The 22,533-nt window shown below is 42.4% G+C and overlaps 1 protein-coding gene across 1 annotated transcript in view; it reads left to right on the forward strand.

Annotated features, from left to right (window-relative positions):
• The first annotated feature begins 9,157 nt into the window (after positions 1-9,157).
• The window catches only part of HTR4 (5-hydroxytryptamine receptor 4), a 134,100-nt gene continuing 120,724 nt past the window's right edge, over positions 9,158-22,533 (forward strand). Inside the window, exon 1 of the mRNA XM_037161943.2 lies at positions 9,158-9,219. The gene's annotated coding sequence lies outside the window, so the exon portion shown is untranslated. The remainder of the gene's footprint in view (positions 9,220-22,533) is intronic.

Here is a 22,533-nt window from a genome sequence, read left to right on the forward strand (position 1 = left end):
TACATGCTCCCCCACCCCCAACGAAGGATCAAACCTAGGGATGTGCCCTCACTGGAATCAAATTTGCAATCTATTGGTCTAGGGGATGATGCTCCAGTTGACTCAGCCACCCAGCCAGGGCCTCCTTCCTCTTTCTATGTAACATGTTTATATTGCTATTTCTTGAGCTCTTTGTTTATGGAGCTCCCAATATCACATTCTCAGTTTCTTCTGTAATCACCCTTGCAGTTTTAATAGTGCAATTTAACCATCATTGTTCATTCCATTAACCACAGAGATGGATACCTCTTGACTCCTGTGTTGTATGATGAGGACATTAGAGTTCCTCCATTTACTTATTATACCTTTCCACTTTTATCAGTTAGGTATACCAGTTGTACTTTTGTCTGTATAATGTTGACATTAGTCTTCTTAAATATCCATAAGCTATTTATACACGTAAATCACTATGTGTAAATATCGTCCCTGAATTCTCAAAAAGTATGATAGGTTACATTTCCTTTCCAGGTGGTCAAAGAAATAAGTCTGTGTCACTCAAGTTCAAATCTTTCTGTTTTTAAACACCACTGAACACTTTTACCATTTCTGTAAGTTTTCTAAGATCCCATTTAAACTAATTTACCTCTTTTGTTTCCCCTGTAAAGATCTCTCTTCCATGGTTATCCAGGCCATATTAGACCAAGTCCTCCCACGCAGAGCAGCATGGATATCTCTCACAGCCAAAAGGTAGATCTGGAGCTCAGGAAAGAATTCTGGGCTGGAGTGCAAAATTTGAGACTTGTTAGCATACAAATGACAATTAAAGCAAGCCCTGTGGATGAAATGATATGGGGATCTGTAGAGAGTGAAAAAAAAGGGAAGGGCTTTGACATTTGACTGTTAGCCTAAGAAGGAGCTGGCAAAAAAAAAAAAAAAAAAAAGAAAGAAGACTGAGCTTCTCAAACCTCAGTACCAGAGATTCAATGAGTTGGGGAAGTGGCAGAGGTGATATTGGAGCTTGTACCTGAACAGGGGTTCTTGCTTTAGTGTTCCTGACAGATGGCACCCAGTCTGTGCCTTGGTGCCCACAGCGCTAGATGGCTCCAAATGTTTAGACAATCTTATTGTACTGTCTCTCTGTAATATCCTGGCCCCTGTTCTGCTTTCACATCAGAAACCCAGTCTGATTTTATTGCTTCCTTCTGTACAGTAGCTCTGAAAATAGTACAAGAGAAGTGCCCAGTTAAAGAAGGTCATCAGCCATTCCTGTTGTTTATATATTGTTGTGATTTTTATTTTATGATTGATCAAAGCAAAGATGTTAAAGTCAGACAGCCTGAGTTCCAATCTTGGTGTTGGCCCTTTCTAACTATGTCATGTCACCTGGACATCAGTTTCTTAACCTTTTTTAGCGCACACAGTGATTAGCAAATAGTATGTGTTCAATAAATGTTTGTTGTGTAATAATAAAATAATGACAACAAAATAATAAAGGCCATGAGCTTCATTTGCCACCTGTGTTTATTTTACTAACTCCACAATGTGTTGAAATTATCGGTGTCTAATCCTATCTCCTCTGGTTGGCTCTGAGTGCTTTGAAAAGAAGATCCATGGTTGAGCACAGGGCCTGCCACATAGAAAACCAGTAAAATGTTTTAGACATATCTGCCAGCTCTCTAGCTACCCAGGTTGCCCTTCTTTAAACCTGAAGTGACTGTTCTAATCATCTACTAACCATCATAGGGTTAGTGCCCCTTATTATCTTCAGAAGATCCCAAAGGGATCCCACACGTGTTCCTGCAATCCAAACATGTCAGCCATCCTTATCTTGTCCCTCTCTGGTCTGACCACATCCACTGCCACCATTTCTGCTTGGTGACAGGTCACCACTACCCTTACCCCTCCTGAGGTCACCAGTGTCTGCACCAAGGAATCTGGCTCTGAAAGACCTGCCTCTCTGGGGAAAACACACAACCTCCACTTTGGGTCCAAGCTTTGCTTCATCAGTTGGATCCTGAACACAGAGTCTTGACTTGTGCCCCACCTGTCATGAATCCTTTCCGAATGTTCCTGTTGGTTTTCACTTCTAACCCCTTCTCTCTGCAGATCAAACCAGTCCAAAGACTCTGGGGGGTGACAGGCCATTCCATATCTGCCCACTTTTCTCTTCTTCCCCCTGCAGCTTCCTCTTCCTTTAGAGCCACATCTCCTAGTTACAGGACAACAGTGTCCAGGGTTGTGAATGGGACCAGTGGGTACAGGGCAGGGGAGAATAAGCAATGTGGAGGAGAGACTTATTTATATTAGCCAAAGCCAGTCAAAACTGTCCTATTAAGTAGAATATGTATAATTCATCCCCTTGTCCACATTAAAATTCAGTTTTGCCATATCCTGAAAGTAGTAGCAATTACACAACTCTATAAATTAGTCAAAGCTCACAGCACTACACCCCAAAGCCCAAACAAAATTTTCTTCATATAAAGTTGAAAATAAGTAAAATTTCAGTTGTGCCAGAGCTTTGTCTCACAGGTCACCTTCATGATGCCTCTCTCATTGATCAAGTTGTTCCTGGAAGACTTTATTTTTCTAGTTTTCCTTCCTGGTAGGCTAAATATCTTTTTATTTTATTTTATTTTTATTGATAGTAAACATGAATTAGTTAGCAGTCTTGTCAAACGTAAACTGATTAAATCCAACAATATCGGGAAGACTACAGGACAAAGAACAGCTCGACACAAAAGAAGGGCCTGGAGCCTCTTATCTGGCCTTCGATAGCTCTGCCCTTTATCTTCCTCTGTTCTCTGACGCTTCAGGGGGTCGGCTTTGCAGTGTTCATACAGCAGGTTCACGCAGACTTTGCTACACAGCACATTGTTAAGAACATCCAGTCTTGAACCTCTGGTTTCCTGCTCTCTTGCTCAACCAGTTTAAGTCCCACTGGGATAGACTAACTTCTTAGCAGTTTTTTCCTAAGTTCAATGCAGCCTGATCTTCTCTCCTTCTCTGGCTCCTCATCCACTTGTCAGTATCAGCCGTGATGTCACTGCATCGGGACCACCTGTCACAGCCCCTCCTGTATGTGAGTCTATCTCCCCCGAAGCCACATCCTCTCAAAGAAGTGATGATCATCCTTTATCCACAAGAATGTGGGGTCTATTGGCTACGAGGCACCTCTGACTCCTTGGAATGCACAGAAGCTCTGCAGGTACATCCAATTGTCCAGGTCACAGTTTCATCTGTTCGACCCTAACCAAGGCAACAGCCACCGTAAGCCAGGCTCTTTAAGAAGTGCAGAGTCTCTTACCTCTAGGAGCTCAGGTTTCACTGGAGAGTCAGAGAGTAAGCAAGTGAAAAAAAACATCATTGAATTAGTGACAGCATAAGATAAGGGCTGAAACATAAATAGAGTGCTAGGACAGAAAATAATAGTATGGAGGATAAGTGGGCAAGAGGAGGCCTCTCTGTAAAAAAGGTACTTAGGCCGAATGAGAGGAGGAGCATCTCAGATACAAGAAACAGTGAATGCAGAAGTCCTGAGGCCAGAAAGAGCTCTGTAGGACTAGAAAGCTACAGCCCAGTTGGGGCAGGAGCAGAAGAGGAGTCCAGGACAAGAGCTTCTTGGTGGCCAAATTGAGGAATCTGGGCAGTGAGCCTCACTAATCAGGTCTGATTTGGGTTTGGTGGAGAGGAGATAATCACATACCCTAGGATGTGGAGAAAATAAGAATAAACATGGCCCTCTATGCGAGAGTTGACTCTTTCAAACAATAAGCTGCAAGCCTTCTCCATCACAACTTTATTTGCAGGGGGGATTATTAATAGTTGTTTTCTGAAATATCAGTAGAAAGATGTCTATAAGGTAAACTGAGGACTTCTGTGAATGACCCAATACCTGTGGATGCCACAGTGTCTTGTCTAGGGTTGTATTTTTTTCTATGGAATTTATTAAAACGAAGCCAGCCACCCAGTTTAAATTTTTAGCAGCTCTTAAGTGACGGGAGGTATGTAGGTTTTAAGTCTGTGAGTTCAAGAGAGGCATTGATTTATTTTAGCAATTTGGGTTTGGAATTTAATTTCCATCTTCTTTGTTCCTTCCTCTTTAGTTTCTGCTTTCCCCCCCTCCCACACACACACACATACACACCCCTCATTCTGTAGCTAAGACATCCAAAGTGAAATAAGCTTCTGAGGCTTTTGTGGAAACAAGTTCTGAGACTTTAAAGATAACCACAGGGAGTGGTGTGATAAGGTGCTTCAGCTGTTAGGCAGTGAGCACATAACAGGACATTTGTACTAGTCAAGCCGGTTGTGAACAACCAGAAGGAAAAAAATAGTATTTGTGTCTGCAGTCTAGAAGAAATTAGCAACAGAAAACCTTAACACGATCCAAGTTTAAAAATGAAGTCATGGGATCAAAGGCTCCTTCATGTCCTCTGAGTGGTGTTTCTGGCCTACTAAAGCTGAAGGTTCAGTTTGCCGGTGAGCTGTTGCTACTGGAGGGTTCTGCCCTGAGCACCTTCCTCCTCCTTCAGGTACTGGGGAAGACCCCCACAGACCTGTGTGTTCGGTCCCCTCAGTCTCTCTTCCATCACCTGTCACCTGGACTGGCCAGAGAAGGGCAACTCCTAATGACCACTGCACTGTGTAACCACTGCTACAACTTTTTGGTGACTCAGTTTCCCCAGGCTGTTCCAAGCTAGGAGGCCAGAACAGCCCAGCGCATTGCAGGGGCTCGTAGTGGCACTTCCTTTTTTCAGGCTGCCAGCTTCCATCTGAATTTCCTAACAACACCCCAAATTTATTGGGAAAATAAAGTCCTCCTCTTGTGTGTAGTCTTGGTGGAGGGACCAGATCCTTTCCCTCCTCACTCTGATTCACAGTGGGGGAAGGAGGAGACAAAAGCTGACCTTGGTCAGTCTGGTGTGTTCTCCAGAGACTTTGAATGTGGGTGAGTGGCTCAAGGAGGGAGGGCTGATGGAGGCCCTTCACTGTGTCAGGAAGGATGGCTTACTATTTCTTGTGAATTATCTGCTGTACTTTTTTTGGTTCTCTGGAGGATTCCTGCCACAGACTTTTCCAAGCTTGGCTTTTAGAATCCAAGTTATTCTGTGAACCCCTAAATAAGTCCCATAATTTTTCTTTTGCTTGTTAGCTAGGGTCCATTTCTGTTGCTTGCCATTAAAGGCTTTAATTGAGATGGTAAAATAACTATTCCTAGAATGAATAAATAAATGGAATGAAGACAGGCTCAGGTCATATTTCAAACCTTTTCTGACTTTTCCCTCCTTTGTCATAATCAGAGAACTAAATCTCATCTGTAGGTGGGTTTTCTTGGAACTTGGAAAAACATAAAAGCTTTCTATAACACTCCTTTTGGAAGCAAAACTATTCTTTAAAAAATAATTGAACTTAAGTTTTAAACTAATGCTTACTGTATGGTAGTTAGAAAATACAGATAAGCATAAAAAATTAAAATATTTCTAAACATCTTTCTGTATAAGAAATATCGATGGACAAAAATCATGTTTAATACCTGAATGGTATTTCATGGTGTGAGTAATATGTTTAGTTAATACTCTATTGTTAGACATTTGGGTTATTACCAACTATTCAGTCTTATAAAAGTTTCTGCAGTGAACATTCTCTTAGGTAAATCTTTGGGTGCACAGGTTCATTACCCTTAGGATACATCTTCGGAAGTAAAATTGTTGGGCCAAAGAATTTGCATGTCTATAATAATTTATTTTAAAAAATCCCTTTAAAAATAAAATTGGTAAAAAAAGAATAGCCCTTTTATTGTGGGAGTCTTCTTGAGCAAAAGCAAAACCAAAACAAACAAACAAAAATGAAAAGCCTATGTTTCAAGGTATGCATTAAAGCAGTCCCATCTAAACCCACATCATATTAACTTAGGTGCTTCAATTAACCAGCTGTATTAAACAGAGACAGAGGATGCAAGAAAATTTTACTAATAGCCCTGTCTGCCCAACACAACCAGATATCACACTTGTTCTCCTCATCTATTCACTTACAAAACAGTTACTGAGTCCCTACTGTGTGCCTGGCATGGTTAAAAGGACTGGGACATAGAAAGGGGGCTAAGATGTGGTCTCCACCCGGGATGTACTCACCACCCTGGGCCATGCAGAAATGTGAATAACTCCACAGACACCGAGTGTGGTGGTAACTGCTACAGGACAGAGATGAGTACAGTGTGGTGGGAGCAGAGAGCCAGGAGCAGTTTCTACCTGTGCATTGGGAGTTCCCTCCTCTTTGTTCCCCACTCCCCACTAAAAGGCATCATTTGAAATGGGGTCTTCCCTGGCTGGTGTGGCTCAGTGGTTTCAGTGCCAGGCTGTAACCCTAAAGGTTGCTGGTTCAATTCCTAGTCAGGGCACATGCCTAGTTTGCAGGCCAGGACCCCAGTTGGAGGTGTATGAGATGCAACCAATCAAGTTATCTCTCGAACATCAATGTTTCCCTCCATCTATTTCTCTCTCCTTTCTCCTCTCTCTAAAAATGAATAAATAAAACCTTAAAAAAGAAATGGGATCCACCTTGAAGAAATACTTTTTCTAGGAAATCAAAGAAGGGAGGACAACTCCATGGAAACTGGGAGCACTGAGGAAAGGCAGTGGCAACACCTGGAGGGCATTCTGGAGAGAGCACTGTGAGACAAGAGAAGAGTGTGCCAAAGACAAATTGTTGAAAATGCAAGGTATGGGGATAGCAAGGTAGCTAAAAACAAGGGCTACCTTGGATTGCTCTTAATAACCAGATAAGACGCTTGCATGGACCTCCATGAGTAGGTCCATGAGTAAGAAAGCCACTGTTTCTTACTCCATGAGTAAGAAAGCCACTGTATTAGCTATTGGTGCTGCAACAAATCACTTTAGTGGCTTAAAACAACACAAACTGATCATCGTACAACTCTCTAGATCAGAAGTCTGACATGGGTCTCACTGCACTTCACTCAAAGTGTCTGCAAGGCTGCCTTTCTTTCTCTTCCCCTGCCTTCGCCAGCTTCTGGAGGCTGTCTGCCTTCGCTGGCTCAGGACTCCTTCTTTCATGTTCAAGGCGAGCAACGACTGCTCAATTCCATCTCATATCGAATCACTCTGATGCTTCTCTCTCCTACTTTAAAGGATGCTTTTCAGGGCCCACCTGTCAAATCAAGTATAGTCTCTCAGTTTTAAGGTCCTCAATTGAATCACAGTTGCCAAGTCCCTTCTGCCATATGAGGGAACATGTTCCCAGGTTCTTGGTCTTGGGACATAGTTGTTTTGGGGGAGGTGTTTTCTGTCTTCATGGCACTAGGGCTTTGGAGCCAGTGTGACACCCTGAGGATCTGAACATGCTGACCTCAGGAGAGAGGAAGCACTAGAGGGCAGAGGACAGTTAGAAGGTCTTTCTGGTGCTTCCAGAAAAGATGTGATTCAGTTCTGTGGGAACAGGGAGGGAAGGACAGATGCCAGCGGTAAAGCTGGGACAGATTCCCTGGGCACCAGGGAGCAGTGGAGTGGAGCGTGGGGAGAAGGGGAACAGAGGTAGAGCTGTCCAAGGTGATTGTCAGGATGATGATGTCATGTTGTCACATGTATATGATACAGGGAAGTGGCATATGACTAACTCAAGTTTGGATCTTAGCATCTTAATTGATAAATAACCTGATATTTCCACTTTTAAATTTTGAATGGGGGATAAAAGAGGAATAAAGATTTAGGATATCCACATGTCAGGGAGAGAAGTGACAGTAGGAATCAGAATGGGTGAGAGTGACACCATGATGTTGGGACAGACAAAGCACAAAGACAATAAAGAAGAGGTGACAGGATGGGGACAGACTGTAATGGGAAGACAGAGAAAGGGTACGAGTAAGATGGGGAACAAATATAGCCCATGAGGAAGATAGACCCAAAAAAAGAAGTGGGAAATGAGAGGCAGGAATATTGGCAGAGAAAGAAGCTGAGAAAGGGCCAGGCTCAGAGTTTCTGGTGTGAGTAGGTTGGTCAATTTAAATTTCCAGTTCACTTGGATTGTACTCACAATTTTAAATTAACAGCTTTTAAGATCATCTTGGAAGACTTAGTTGCTTTTGAAGGTTAACTGCTGTCAAGGCTTCTCTGAGCTGTCAAGCTTCCTGGCAGCCTGGGTGGTCCTTGAGGGGGTGAAATATTCCTCTAGTAGGCCTTTTGGCTCCCTCACCTGTCTCACCAAAGGTACTTTCCCCCTCCCTTTCCAACGTGTTTTAACTCTTTACCTGTCTTCTCCTGCAATTCCAGGACTTTATCAGATGTGTTGAGGAAAAAAGTGTTTTGGTTCCTCACAGATATCACAGGCCTAGGGTGCCACGCGGGTAGGAGCTTTGGCCACTCCCAAAACAGCCACCAGTTTAGGGTCCCCATTTTACAGACCTAATCACATGCTCAAGGCCACGAGTGGACAGAGCTGGGAGAAACGTTACCTCCAGATCAGGGAAGCACGGAGTGAACTGACAAATATTGGCAGGATCACTTCTGAAGACTTTGGGATAATGAAACCTTGCCTCTGGAAAACTTGAGAGCCTGTAGCTAAGGAACAACGGAGTTCACTCCGAACCCTGCTCCCAAACTGAACCTGCCCGGGCAGCCAGAGGCATAAGGAAGTAAGCTATACAGTAAGGGAAAGGGTTTGCCCCAACACAAACGCTCTCATACTTATCTTACGATAGATAGAGGAAATGGGCACTCAGAGAGGTTAACCAACTTGCCCAAGGTCACCCAGGAGCCGGCAGGGAGCCCAGGACAGCGCTTGCTCCAGGAAAGAGAAGGCTGGCCAGCCCCGGGGGCGAGGTCCTTCCCCCAGTGCGTCTGTGCCCACTCCCCTTCCCCTGTGCACCAGGCCTCCCCGGCCGGGCCCCTGCACTCTCCCGCGTCCGGTGGGGGCAGCAGCCGGGACCGCTCCGGCTGGGGGGCTGCTGAGCAGCGGGGCGGGCTCCGAGGGCCGGGAAGGAGGACCATGCACGGCGCACCCAGGTGAACCGGGGCGGGGGGCCCTGCCGCCCGCGGCCCAGGGCCCGCGCCTGAAGCCCGGCGGCCTCCCTATGCGGGGGCTGGAGCCGGCACCCGAGGGGGCGGCAGGGAGGGCGCAGGCAGCGGTTGGGAGCGCAGCGGCGGCGGCGGCGGCAGAAGCTCGGCTCCGTGGCTCTGGGTGGCCGCTCCAGTCCTCCAGGGCGCCTCGCTCCGTCGCCTCAGGCAGCGGGTAGGTGCGGCCGGTGCGCGGGGGGTCTGCAGCCCGAGAGTCCACGTGTGTGTCGGTGGGGTCGCGGTGGGGGCGGGGTGGCACGACCCGGAGAGGGGCTCGGGTGCTCTGGATTCCGGAGCCCGGGCTTTGCCGCAGGGATGGGCTGCGCGGCGGCGGCTCAGGTGGTAGGTGGGCTGCTGCCGGTCCAGGACTCGTCTCCAGCGTGGGACCACTGTAGGGTTGGGGCTAGTGCCCTGCGCTTGGGTACGTAAGTACTCGTGGAACTGCTTGTGTGTTCACTGACTATGGCAGGTTGTGTGTGTACGGGTGTGTGTGTGTGAATGAGAGAGAGAGAGAGAAGTAGGCTGTGCATCCATAATGCGTGTGTAACCAGATACATGTGGACTGTGCGGATGGTCCTGGGTGTGTGATGAGTGTACTCTGTCTAACTGTGTGTGTGTATGTGACACGATATGCGTGTCCTGAGTGTCTGACTGGCTGTGTGGGCACGCTGTGCTGCATGAAGCGTTCCTGTCACTGCCAGTACTAGCGTCCTGCGGTTGTCTTTCACAGAATCCCAACCCAATTTAAGATGCATTTGCCCCCAGCTTGCTACCCAGTCTGTGGCACCGTACTGTTGGCTGCCTTTTCAAAGTGGCGGGTGGCAGAGGTGGGGAAGTCATGGGCACCGGCTGGTTTTGCTATGGAGTTCAATGTTAACAAAAAATGATGGCTTGGTTTTCTGTTTATTCCGTTAGAATGTACAAAAAAATCTTTCTTGGGGTACAGATTTGCTATAAACCAAAGGTGTTGGGGGGGGCACTGTGGCAAGTTTGCCCTCCTCATCTCTTAGGACTGCCTGGGTCATAAAGCTGTGGGTGACTCTCGGGGGGCGGCGGGTGGTGTGCCCCTAGTCCCCTGTGTGGGACTTGAGCATTCGCCATGAGGGAGAAGTTGCCTCGCTGCCAGAGAGCACAGGTGTTGAAGGAGAAGGACACTGGTGATGGATGAGATGCCCTAGACTCAAGGAAAAAGTCAGGACAGGCCGCGAAGCTTGTGGAGTTCTGAGAAGCAGCCTTCCCTAGGAAGTGATGAGTGTGGGAAAAAATAGTAAAAAGCAAAGATGGTTTGCAGCATTCCCAAGGCACCTTTTAATCTTATCTTTATTTTCTCCATGTACCCTTACCCTAAATTAATTCTCTCTTGTGTTCGCATCATTTCCTCCCATGGGAAACATCTTCATTATAATTATTATTATACAGCCTAGCAGGTTGTCATTCCACTGAATCTCGTCAGAGCTAGCAGGCGCTTCCGGAGGGCCCAGGGCCCAGGAAAGCAGGTGCTCTTGGTATCTCTGAGTTGTCTGGATTTTACTCCTGAAGCTGCTCCTTCTAAGGGCCATGGCTGCCCCATTCATAACCAACAAATTAAATGTGTTTTCTTCCACTTGGGTTTGACTGGACCTCCCACACACTGTTCACCCCCTCTTCTTTCTCCCCAAAGAACAGCACCTGGAACCCAACCCAAGCAACCTGCTACCCCAACCCTCCTCCTGATTTTCCCATCTGTTTTCCAACCACCAACATCATCTGTGTTGCCTTGCTGGTCACCTTTCTATTTCTCCTCTTCCTTCATCAGTGGTGGCCACAGCTTAACAGGGAGGTTTTATTCTTTCTCCCTCAGTACTTCTTGAATCTTTTTTAAAAATGTCCATTGCCACCACTCTGTGAGGTAGCACCCATATTCAGGGATTTCTAGAAATAGCCTTGATAGTATCACTGTCTGATTAATAAGTTAAGGAAATATTTTGGAAGAATCTAGACCTTCTGATGGTTGTGGCATTATGTGACCTACATGGAGTCTCTTGGCCATTCAAAATCTCAGTTTTCTCATTTGTGGAATGTGGTGAAAGATTTCAACTAAAACCCAGTTGCTAGATTATTTCCAAGGATTCTTCCAGCTTTAAAATTTTCTAATTGTCATTGATGGTCTTTGTTTTAGAAGGAAATGTTTTTCCTAAGGCCTTAGGGTTACCTTCTAATATCTAACCATCTTTTTCAAAAATCCTGTTTGTCTTTAAAGAAAGGAAATAGGCAAAGGGGAAAAGGGTGAAAATTCCTTGTTGACTTAAGTTTGTGGTTGAGGGTCAACTAGATATATCAAGCTTGGGAGTTAAAGAGCCTTAGATGTCACCCATTCTTTCCTCCCATCAAGTGCAGAATCTTCGATGCCATTGCCTTTTCGAAAAATGAAAGAAAAATGTGTCAAGCTTTATTAAGTAATGTCACCTAATGTGACATTTATTAAGATAATGTCACCTAATTCAAGATTTCTCAAACATCTGTATTTTTGATATATTTTTTAAATTTATTTTTTATCATTTTATTTATTTTTTTAATTGTGGTTCAAGTACAGTTTTCTCTCTTTTACTCCCATCCCAGCCCACCCACCCAGCCCTCCCCTCCCCCTCCCCTCCCCACTCCCATTTCCACACCCCCTAGTTTTTATCCGTGTGTCTTTTATACTTGTTCCTGTAAACCCTTCCCCTTTTCCTCTAAAGTTCCTTCCCCTTTCCCCTCTGCACATCGTCAGCCTGTTCTCTATTTCAGTGTCTTTGGTTATATTTTGCTTGATTGATAACTTTGTTGTTTAGGCTCCTGTTAAAAGTGAGATCATATGGTATTTGTCTTTCACCACCTGGCTTATTTCACTTAGCATAATGCTTTCCAGTTCCACCCATTCTGTCACAAAAGATAGGAGTTCCTTCTTTCTTTCTGCTGCATAGAATTCCATTGTGTAAATGTACCATAGTTTTTTGATCCATTCATTTACTGATGGGCACCTAGGTTGCTTCCAGCTCTTGGCTATTGTAAATTGTGCTGCTATGAACATTGGGGTGCATAGGTTCTTTTGGATTGGTGTTTCAGGGTTCTTAGGGTATACTAGCAGTGGAATTGCCAGGTCAAAAGGCAAATCCACTTTTAGTTTTCTGAGAAAAATTCCATACTGTTTTTCATAGTGGTTGTACCAGTCTGCAATTCCACCAACAGTGAACTAGAGTTCTCTTTTCTCCACAACCTCTCCAACACTTGTTGTTTGTTGATTTGTTTATGATAGCCATTCTGACTGGTGTAAAGTGGTATTTCATTGTGGTTTTAATTTGCATGTTTCTGATAGCTAGTGATATTGAGCATCTTTTCATATGTCTCTGGATCTTCCGTATGTCCTCCTTGGAGAAGTGTTTGTTCAAGTCCTTTTCCCATTTTTTAATTGGGTTGGTTGTCTTCAGAGAGTGGAGTTGTGTAAGTTCTTTACATATTTTGGAGAGTAATCCCTTGTCTGAGGTATCATTGGCAAATATGTTTTCCCATATGGTTGGTTCTCTTTTTATTTTAATACTGTTTTCTTTCGCCATGCAGAAGCTTTTTATTTTGATGAGATCTCATTTATTTATTCTTTCCTTTATGTCCCTTGCTTTAGGGGACATATCAGTAAAAATGTTACTGTGTGAAATATCTGAGATTTTCCTGCCTATGTTCTCCTTTAGGACTTTAATGGTGTTATGGCTTATATTTAAGTCTTTTATCCACCTTGAATTTATTTTTGTGTATGGTGTAAGTTGGTGCTTGAGTTTCATTTTTTTGCATGTAGCTGTCCAGTTCTCCCAACACCATTTGTTGAAGAGGCTATCTTTACTCTGTTTTATGTTGTTGCCCCTTTGTTGAATATTAATTGACCATAGAGACTTGGGCTTATTTCTTGGCTCTCTATTCTGTTCCACTGGTCCATGTGTCTGTTTTTATGCCAGTACCAGGCTGTTTTGATTACAGCAGCCTTATAATACAGTTTGGTATCAGGTATTGTGATCCTCCTGCTTTGCTCTTCTTTATCAAAATTGTAGCAGCTATTCAGGGTCGTTTATGTTTCCACATAAATTTTTGAAGTGTTTGTTCTATGTAAAATATGCCATTGGTACTTTGATAGGTATTGCATTGAATCTGTAAATTGCTTTGGGTAGTATGGACATTTTGATGATGTTAATTCTTCTGATCCATGAACATGGTATATGTTTCCGTTTGTTTGTGTCTTCCTTGATTTCTTTCTTCAGTGTTGTGTAGTTTTCTGCATACAGGTCTTTTACCTCTTTGGTTAGGTCTATTCCTAAGTATTTTATTTTATTTTATTTTATTTTATTTTTTTGCTATATCAAATAGGATTTTCCTTGATTTCTGCTTCTGCTGTTTCATTGTTGATATATAAAAATGCCTTTGATTTCTGGATATTTACTTTGTATCCCACTGTTTTGCTGAATTCATTTATTAGGTCCAGCAGTTTTTGAGTGGACTGTATAGGATTTTCTATGTACACTATCATGTCATCTGCAAACAATGGCAGTTTTGTTTCCTTCTTACTGATTTGGATGCCTTTTATTTCCTTTTCTCGTCTGATTGCTGTGGCTAGGACTTCCAATACTATATTGAATAGAAGTGGTGAAAGTGAACAACCTTGTCTTGTTCCTGATCTTAGTGGAAAAGACTTTAGTTTTTGCCCATTGCGTATGATGGTTTAGTTTTGGCTGTAGGTCTCTCCTATATGGCCTTTATTATGTTGAGGAATGTTTCCTCTATTCCCACTTTTCTGAGTGTTTTTATCATGAATGGGTGTTGTACCTTATCAAATGCTTTTTCTGCATCTGTGGATATTATCATGTGTTTTTTGTCTTTGCTTTTGTTTATGTGGTATATTACATTTACTAATTCGCAAATGTTGAACCATCCTTGCATCCCTGGAATGAATCTCACTTGGTCATGGTGTATGATTTTTTTAATGTATTGTTGGATGCAGTTTGTCAATATTTTGTTGAGGATTTAAGCATCTATGCGCATCAGCAATATTGGCCTGAAGTTCTCTTTCTTTGTTGTGTCTTTATCTGGTTTTGGGATTAGGATGATGCTGGCTTTGTAAAAAGAATTTGGGAGTCTTCCATCCTTTTGGATTTTTTGGAATAGTCTGTGAAGGATAGGGGTTAACTCTTCCTTAAATGCTTTGTAGAATTCTCCCATGAAACCATCTGGTCCAGGGCTTTTGTTTGTTGGGAGTTTGAGGTAGATAATTTTTTTGCTATGAGGTATTGTCTTGTGCATCATAGGATGTTTAGCAGTGCCTCTGGCACCTCTGGCACCTCTGGCACCAAGTGCCATAGCAGTAACTCTGGCACTTGCAACATACTAGTCGCAAGTACCAGTTGTGACAATAAAAAATGTCTCCAGACATTATGAAATGTCCCCTTGGGGGACAAAGTCACCCCCACTTCAGCTCCTCTTGAAAACCATTGCTGTAATTCAAATACAAGTCTTGTGTTCCTATTCAGTAACACCTCACAACAGAGTGTTGTAATAAACCAGCTATTGCTGCACTGCTAGCTGCTTTTCCAACGCCTTTCATCCTGGCCACCCTCACACATGTATGCCGCCTGGTTTCCCACTACCCTGATGCTGCACCTGGAAACTTTCAAGATGCTGCTGAAAGCTGAAAAGCATTTTAGGGACAATATAATAATAACCTTAACAGCTCACATTAATCCAGCCTTTGATATGTGCCAGACATGGTTCTGAATGTTTTCCATGGATGATCTCATTTAATCTTAATTAAGAACCCTATGAGAGAGATGCTTTGATTCTCCCCATTTTAGAGATGAGGTAACCCAGTGGTACAGAGTTGGAATCATGTGCTCAGGTTCTCTCAGCAGAGAAATGGAGCTGGGCTTGATTGATGTTTTCTCTGACTCTGGAGTCCATATTCTGACCTGTTTTCCACAAATGGGACCTTGGTGTTACAGGGTAGAAAGAATCTCAAACATCATCTCATTCAATTGTAGAACCATGCCTCATCTACAAAGGCTAGAGACTGTGAGGTTAGCAGTTTTATTCAGTTGAAACAATGTGGTTTCCCTTTTTGTTGTCTTCTCCTCTCTTGTTTTCTGAATCCAGGTTATTCAGAAGTAGTTCCAAGGTATCTGTAGGGTGAGAGCTGTAGGGGCGGAGTTGGGTAAATTAGAGGACAGGGACTCAGAGGGAGGGAAGGGTGGTGAAAAGGAGCAAACAAAGAATGAGATGGTTCCTTTTCCATTAAGTCATTGCCATCATCTAAACTTTAGCTATCTCTTCTACCAGTGAATTGGAAGTGGCCATATTTTTATCAACTCCCTCCTTCTGTATTCTTCTTGGCCTGCCCTTTCATTCTTTCATTATGCATGCTGCTTTTATACTACACGGGCAGGAGAAAGTGGTACACCTATGGACAGAATGAACTATAAGTGCTGTGTACTTGTATGGATAGGGTAAGAAAGACTACCCTACTAATAACTAGTAGGCTTGAAAATCCAAGCCAACCGTAGGAAGGTTGGCTGTTGTCTCTAAGGCCCTGCATCAACAAATCCATAGGTCTGGTGGCTGCCAGTGAATAAATAGCAGAGCATTGATTTTGCAAGCCTCAGAGTTTGTTTAAGGCAGTGGTTCTCAAACTTTGCTAAGCATCAGAATCATCTACAGGACCTGTTAAAACAACATGGCTGGTCCCCACCTCCAGAGCCTCTGATTCCTTGCTTCTGGGTTAGGATCTGAGAATTTGTATTTCTGACAGGTTTCTAAGTGATACTGAGGGAGCTGATCCAGAGACCAGAATTCAAAAACCACATGGTGAAGACCTAAATAAGTAAAGGTCACCACTGCCCACCCACCTGAGATTATTTTTAAATAAAAGAGATCTTATTTTTGAGATAATTTAGCATTTGGATTTATGAGAAGCAATGGATAGGGCAAGATAGAAAGAACAATAAATGCTAAGGACTAGTTGACATCTCTCAGTAAGCATCTAAACTTTGCCTCTTATTTTGACTTTCAGAAAAACCTTTGTTTGTCTGCTTTGGATTAATTCTGATCTCAGATCTTTCCATGCTTTCTACCTCTACCCACCCCCACATTCTCACTTTGAAAGATAGAATTTCTCATGACTCACAGGATAGTCCAAATAAAAAGTTTTTTTAATATCTTGCCTATTGCCAGATAAATTCTGACTGGGCCTCTATATAAAAAATGTATGTTACCTGTCCATCAGCTTTTGTTTCCTATGTAGTTACTTGGTATTTCTTTCTCTTTCAAATCAGTATCAGTGCCAGGAAGAAACCTAACAGAAACTCAAGTCAGACATTTATATGTAACTGATTAAATTTTTAAAATTTCAAGCAGAATAAGTTTTTTTAAACCAAATTTCAAACTCAATCAACCCCTTCTCCTTCTTAAAGATTTTTTAAATAAACTTTATTTTTTACAGCAGGGGAATTTGGGTTCACAGCAAAATTTATCAGAGAGTGCAGAGTTCTTATATACTCATATCTCTTGCCCCAACATAAGCAAAGCCTCCCTTACTAACAACAACCTACTCCAGAGTGGTACATTTCTTACAACTGATGAACCATTGACATGTTAATATAACTCAAAGTCCATAGCTTTACATTATGTCCTTACCTAGGACAACATGGGTGTTGTCCTATGTCCATATATTCTTGACAAATGTATAATGCCATGTACCATCATTACACTATCATACAGAATAGTTTCAATGCCCTAAAAATCCCCTGTTCTCCATCTATTTATCAGTCCCTGTTTTCTAACCCTTGGAAATCACTGATTTTTTCTTTTACTGTCTCCATGGTTTTGCCTTTTCCAGATGTCATATAGTTAGTATCATACAGTTAATAGCCTTTTCATACTGGCTTTTTTATTCAATTAATAATAAACTAAGTTTTCTCCATGCCTCTTCATGGCTTAATAGCCCATTTATTTTAGTGTGGAATAATATTCTATTGTCTGAATGTACTATAGTTTATCCATTCACCTACTGAAGGACATCTTGATTGCTTCCAAGTGTGGGCAACCCATCCTCCTGACCTGTAATATCCAAACTGCTTGACATCTGACTGATAACTGTCCTGGGCCAACCCTAGTGTTACAGAATAGGGCCAAGGGGTGTGATATACTATTACTGAAGGACTCCCCCCAACTAGGTTTGCTTGTCTGATGCCAGAAGAAAGATGTCTATCAATGCCAGAGATTTGTGAAAAGGAAAGGAAATGTTTATTTAAAGCTATATAGACTTAAAGTAGTGACCTAATGTCTTCATTAAAATATCAAAGTCCTTTAGGATACCCACACATGCACACAGTCCTTCTTTTTCCCTCTGCCCTAAACTGGGGTACCCTATCTTAGGAAAATAAGTAGATTTAGGCTCCCAACACCATCAGCTGTGTCATAGGCCAGGATCAAACTGAGTGGTTTTCCTCTGCAAAGCTGTGGGGGTCTCCACCCTGGCCAAAACCACGTGGTTCTCTCTCACGTGGCTGCTGAGTCTGGGTATTAATCCCAACACCAATCTTCCTCTGCAGACCCATTTCCAACTCCTCCCCACAATCGGTTACACTTGCCAGCACTCCCATATCCTCCCAGCTTTACTGGGCTGCCACAGTAGGCCTGGGCCGACTGGCCCAATGGTGTGGAGCCAATAATTTCCAAGCTCTCATACAGGTGCTGTAACCAGAAGGAGTTGTATCCCAGTTGTTTTGGGTGGAGGTCACTTCCCTCCCCCTGGCCCAAAGCATGGCCACAGCTATTTAACATATTTATGCAATCAGTTATAGGTTATAGATATGTTAAATGACCATGGCAGAGGTTAGCTGCAAAGCTGTTCCTATGTAAAACAGCTCTCCATGTTCCTGCTCCATGTGTCCCTTCCCCCAACTCACAGCTGTGGCAGGGAAGGGGTGAGGACATTGTATATATCTTTCTAATATTCTGTGCTCTATAGAATACAGAGCACAACTGCTGTATCCTATGGCAAGAGTACGTTTAGTTTTGCCAGAAATTGTCAAGCTGTCTTCCAGAATGGCTGCAAAGTTTTACATTTCCACCAGCAATGAATGAGAGCGGCTGCTTCTCCCCATCTTCCACAGCATGTGATGTTATTGGTGTTCTGGGTTTCTTCCATTCTAATAGGCTTCTATTGGTAACTCATCATTATTTTAATTTCTATTTCCCTAGTGACATACTGTGTTTTTGCTGGGGTTTTATGCGTTTACTTGGACTGGAAAGCCTCTCTTTAAATTTTTTAAAAAATTGTGGTAACATACACATAATATAGAATTTGCCATCTTAACCATTTTTTAACTGCACATTTTAGTTGTGTTAAGTACATTCACATCATGGCACAACCAATCCCCAGAACTTTTTCATCTTGCAAAACTAAAACTTTATATCCATGAAACAATAACTCCTAATTTCCCATTCTCCACAGTCCCTGACAACCACCATTTTACTTCCTGTTTTTATAAATTTGACTATTCTAGATAACTCATATAAATACTGTATTTTTAATGACTAAATTGTTTTGAAGGGAAGCAGAATTTGTCACTCCAAAACATGCCTTTTTGGGATATTGATTATTTTATTATTTTTTTAACCAACTTATACTTCTTCATCCCTTCACTTTTTTCATCCATCTCCCCAGCCCCCTCCCATCTGCCAATTGTCAAAATGTTCTTTGCATTGATGAGTCTGTTTCTGTTCTCTTTGTTCATTTAATTTGCTTTTTAGATTCAATTGTTGATAGATATGTATTTATTGCCATTTTATTGTTCATATTTTTATCTTTTTTTCTTTTTAAAGAAGACCCTTTAACACATCATGTAATACCGGTTTGGTGGTGGTGAACTCTTTAGCATTTTCTTGTCTTGGAAGCTTTTTATCTATCCTTCATTTCTATAATAAATGAAAGTTTTTGCTAGGTAGAGTAATCTTGGTTGTAGCTCCTTGCTTTTCATCACTTCCACTATTTCTTGCCAATCCCTTCTGACCTACAAAGTTTCTATTAAGAAATCAGCTTATACTCTTGTGGAAGTTTCCTTGCAGGTAGCTTTTCTCTTGCTGCTTCTAAGATTCTTTCTGTGTTTAACCTTTTGTATTTTCATCATTATGTGTCTTTGGCTCATCTTGTTTGAGACTCTCTGCACTTCCTAGACTTCTATTTCCTTCACCAGGTTGAGGAAGTTTTTTGTCATTATTTTTTTCAAATAGGTTTTCAATTTCTTGTTTTCCTTCTCCTTCCAGTGCTCCCATGATGTGAATGATAATGTGCTTGACATTGCCCTAGAGGCTTTTTACACTACCATCATTTAAAAAAATTTTTTTTTCTGTTTTGTTCTTGTGATTGGGTATTTTTGCTTCATTATATTCCAAATTACTGATTTGATTCTCTGCTTCATCTATCTACTTAACTCCCTATAAATTATTCTTCATTTTCAGTTAGTTTATCTTTCATTTCTGACTTGTTATTTCTTATGGTTTCCATGTTTTTTAAATGCTTTTGAAGTTCTCATTAAATTCATTGAGAATCCTTATAACCAGTTTTTTGAATTTGCATCTTTGTAGGTTGCTTGTTTTTATTTTGTTTAGTTCTTTTTAAAAAATATATTTTATTGATTATGCCATTACAGTTGTTCCATTTCCCCTCTTCATTTCCCTCCACCCTGCACACCCCTTCCCCACCATTCCCCCCTTAGTACATGTTCACATGTCTCAAGTTCTTTAGATTCTATATTTCCCCTCCTATACTTGCCCTCCCCCTATCTATTTTCTACCTAACATCTATGCTACTTATTTTCTGTACCTTCTCCCCTCTTGTCCTCCTTCTACTCCCCTGTTGCTAACCCTCCATGTGATCTTCGTTTCTATGGTTCCACTCCTGATCTAGCTGTCATCTTCATTTGCTTTTGTTTTAGGTGTGGTTGTTAATAACTGTGAGTTTGCTGTCCTTTCACTGTTCATCTTTTTTATCTTCTTCTTCTTCTTAGGTAAGTCCCTTTAACATTTCATATAATAAGGGCTTGGTGATGATGAACTCCTTGAATTTGATCTTATCTGAGAAGCACTTTATCTACCCTTCCATTCTAAATGAAAGCTTTGCTGGATAGAACAATCTTGGTTGTAGGTCTTTGGATTTCATGAGTTGGAATACTTCTTTCCAGCCCCTTCTTTTTTTTTTTAAATAAATTTATTTATTTTTTTGAATTAATTATGCTGTTACAGTTGTTCTATTCCCCCCTTCATTCCCCTCCACCCTGCCCCCCCATCCCCACCATTACCCCCCTTTAGTTTATGTCCATGTGTCTCAAGTCCTTTAGGTTCTATATTTCCCATACTATTCTTGCCCCCCCATCTATTTTCTATCTACTGTCTATGCTACTTGTTTTCTGTACCTTCTCCCCCCCTTCTCCTCCTCCCACTCCCCTGTTGCTAACCCTCCTTGAGATCTTCATTTCTATGTTTCCACTCCTGATCTAGCTGTCCTTTTAGTTTGCTTTCGTTTTAGGTGTGGTTGTTAATAACTGTGAGTTTGTTGTCCTTTCACTGTTCATGTTTCTTTAACTTCTTTTTCTTAGATAAGTCCCTTTAACATTTCATATAATAAGGGCTTGGTGATGATGAACTCCTTGAATTTGGTCTTATCTGAGAAGCACCTTATCTGTCCTTCCATTCTAAATGAAAGTTTTGCTGGGTAGAGCAATCTTGGTTGTAGGTCTTTAGATTTCATGACTTGGAATATTTCTTTCCAGCCCCTTCTTGCCTGTAAGGTCTCTTTTGAGAAATCTGCTGACAGCCTGATGGGGACTCCTTTGTAGGTGATTGTCCCCTTACCTCTTGCTGCTTCCAGGATTCTTTCCTTCATTTTAATTTTGGCTAATGTAATTATGATATGCCTTGGTGTGTTTCTTCTTGAGTCCAACTTTTTTGGTACTCTCTGAGCTTCTTGGATTTCTTGGAAGTCTATTTCCTTTGCCAGATTGGGGAAATTTTCTTTTATTATTTGTTCAAATAGTTTTTCCACTGGTGGTTGTGTCTTTCCCCCTTCTGGTACCCCTATAATTCGGATATTGGAGCGTTTATAGATGTCCTGGAGGTTCCTAAGCTTCTCCTCATTTTTCTGAATTCTTATTTCTTCATTCCTTTCTGTTTGTTGATTTTTTTCTTCTTCCTTCTGGTCCACTCCATTGATTTGAGTCCCAGTTTTTGTTTCATCTCTATGGTTTTCCTGTGGAATTCCATTCATTTCCCTTAATTTAGCCTTCATATGTTTCTCTAATTTGTGGCTATAGTCCACCAGATCTGTGAGGAAGCTGATGACCAGTGTTTTAAACTGTGCGTCTGAGAGATTTGCTATTTCTTCGTCACTTAGATTTATCTGTGGGGCTTTGAGGTCTTCCTGCGACATTTTTGGTCTGTTCTGGCCCTTTAAGTGGGAGGAGCGGCGCCTTGGACTCCCAGGTCGCTGGGTTGTGACGCTGTATGTGGGGGCGTGGTCAGAGCGGGGAAATGGCAATGGCGCCGCCCCCGCCGCCGCCCCCGCCGCCGCCCCGGTCCAAGCGCTCACTCCCTCACTCGTGTGCAACCATGCAACCTCAGTCAACTTGCTGCCACCGCCTCCCCACTGACTCCTCCGTAGTTGCTCACCCAGTGGGCCGCTTGGTTGCTCACTAGGTCCAATCCTGGGTTTGGAACCCCTGCGACTGGATTCGCGCGTCTGGATTCCCGCCCGGGTCGACTCCTTTGTAACTCCTCACCCGACGCCAGTTTCGCCCCTTACCGGTCAGGCCGAAGAATTTGTTGTTAGCGGACTTCCGAAAAGTTCAGTTTTCCGTGTTCTGGTTGTGTTTTCTGATGCTAATATTTAGTTGTCCCTAAACTTGGTTGTGTGAGGAGGCACAGCACATCCACCTTAAACCTCCATCTTGGCGGAAGTCTCCAGCCCCTTCTTGCCTGTAAGGTCTCTTTTGAGAAATCAGCTGACAGTCTGATGGGAAATCCTTTGTAGGTGACTGTCCCCTTATCTCTTGCTGCTTCTAGGATTCTCTCCTTCATTTTAATCTTGGCTAATGTAATTATGATGTGCCTTGGTGTGTTCCTTCTTGGGTCCAACTTCTTTGAAACTCTCTGAGCTTCCTGGATTTCCTGGAAGTCTATTTCCTTTGCCAGATTGGGGAAGTTCTCCTTTATTATTTGTTCAAATAAGTTTTCCACTGTGGCTGTTCCTCTTCCCCTTTTGGTACTCCTATAATTTGGATGTTGGAATGTTTAAAGATGTCCTGAAGATTCCTAAGCCTCTCCTCATTTTTTTTTTTGAATTCTTGTTTCTTCATTCTTTTCTGTTTGGTCATTTTTTTCTTCCTTCTGGTTCGCTCCATTGATTTGAGTCCCAGTTTCCTTTCCATCACTATCGGTTTCC

Source organism: Artibeus jamaicensis, unplaced genomic scaffold (assembly GCF_021234435.1).
Source record: "Artibeus jamaicensis isolate MK-2021 breed Jamaican fruit bat unplaced genomic scaffold, CSHL_Jam_final contig_432, whole genome shotgun sequence".
Lineage (NCBI taxonomy): Eukaryota > Metazoa > Chordata > Mammalia > Chiroptera > Phyllostomidae > Artibeus > Artibeus jamaicensis.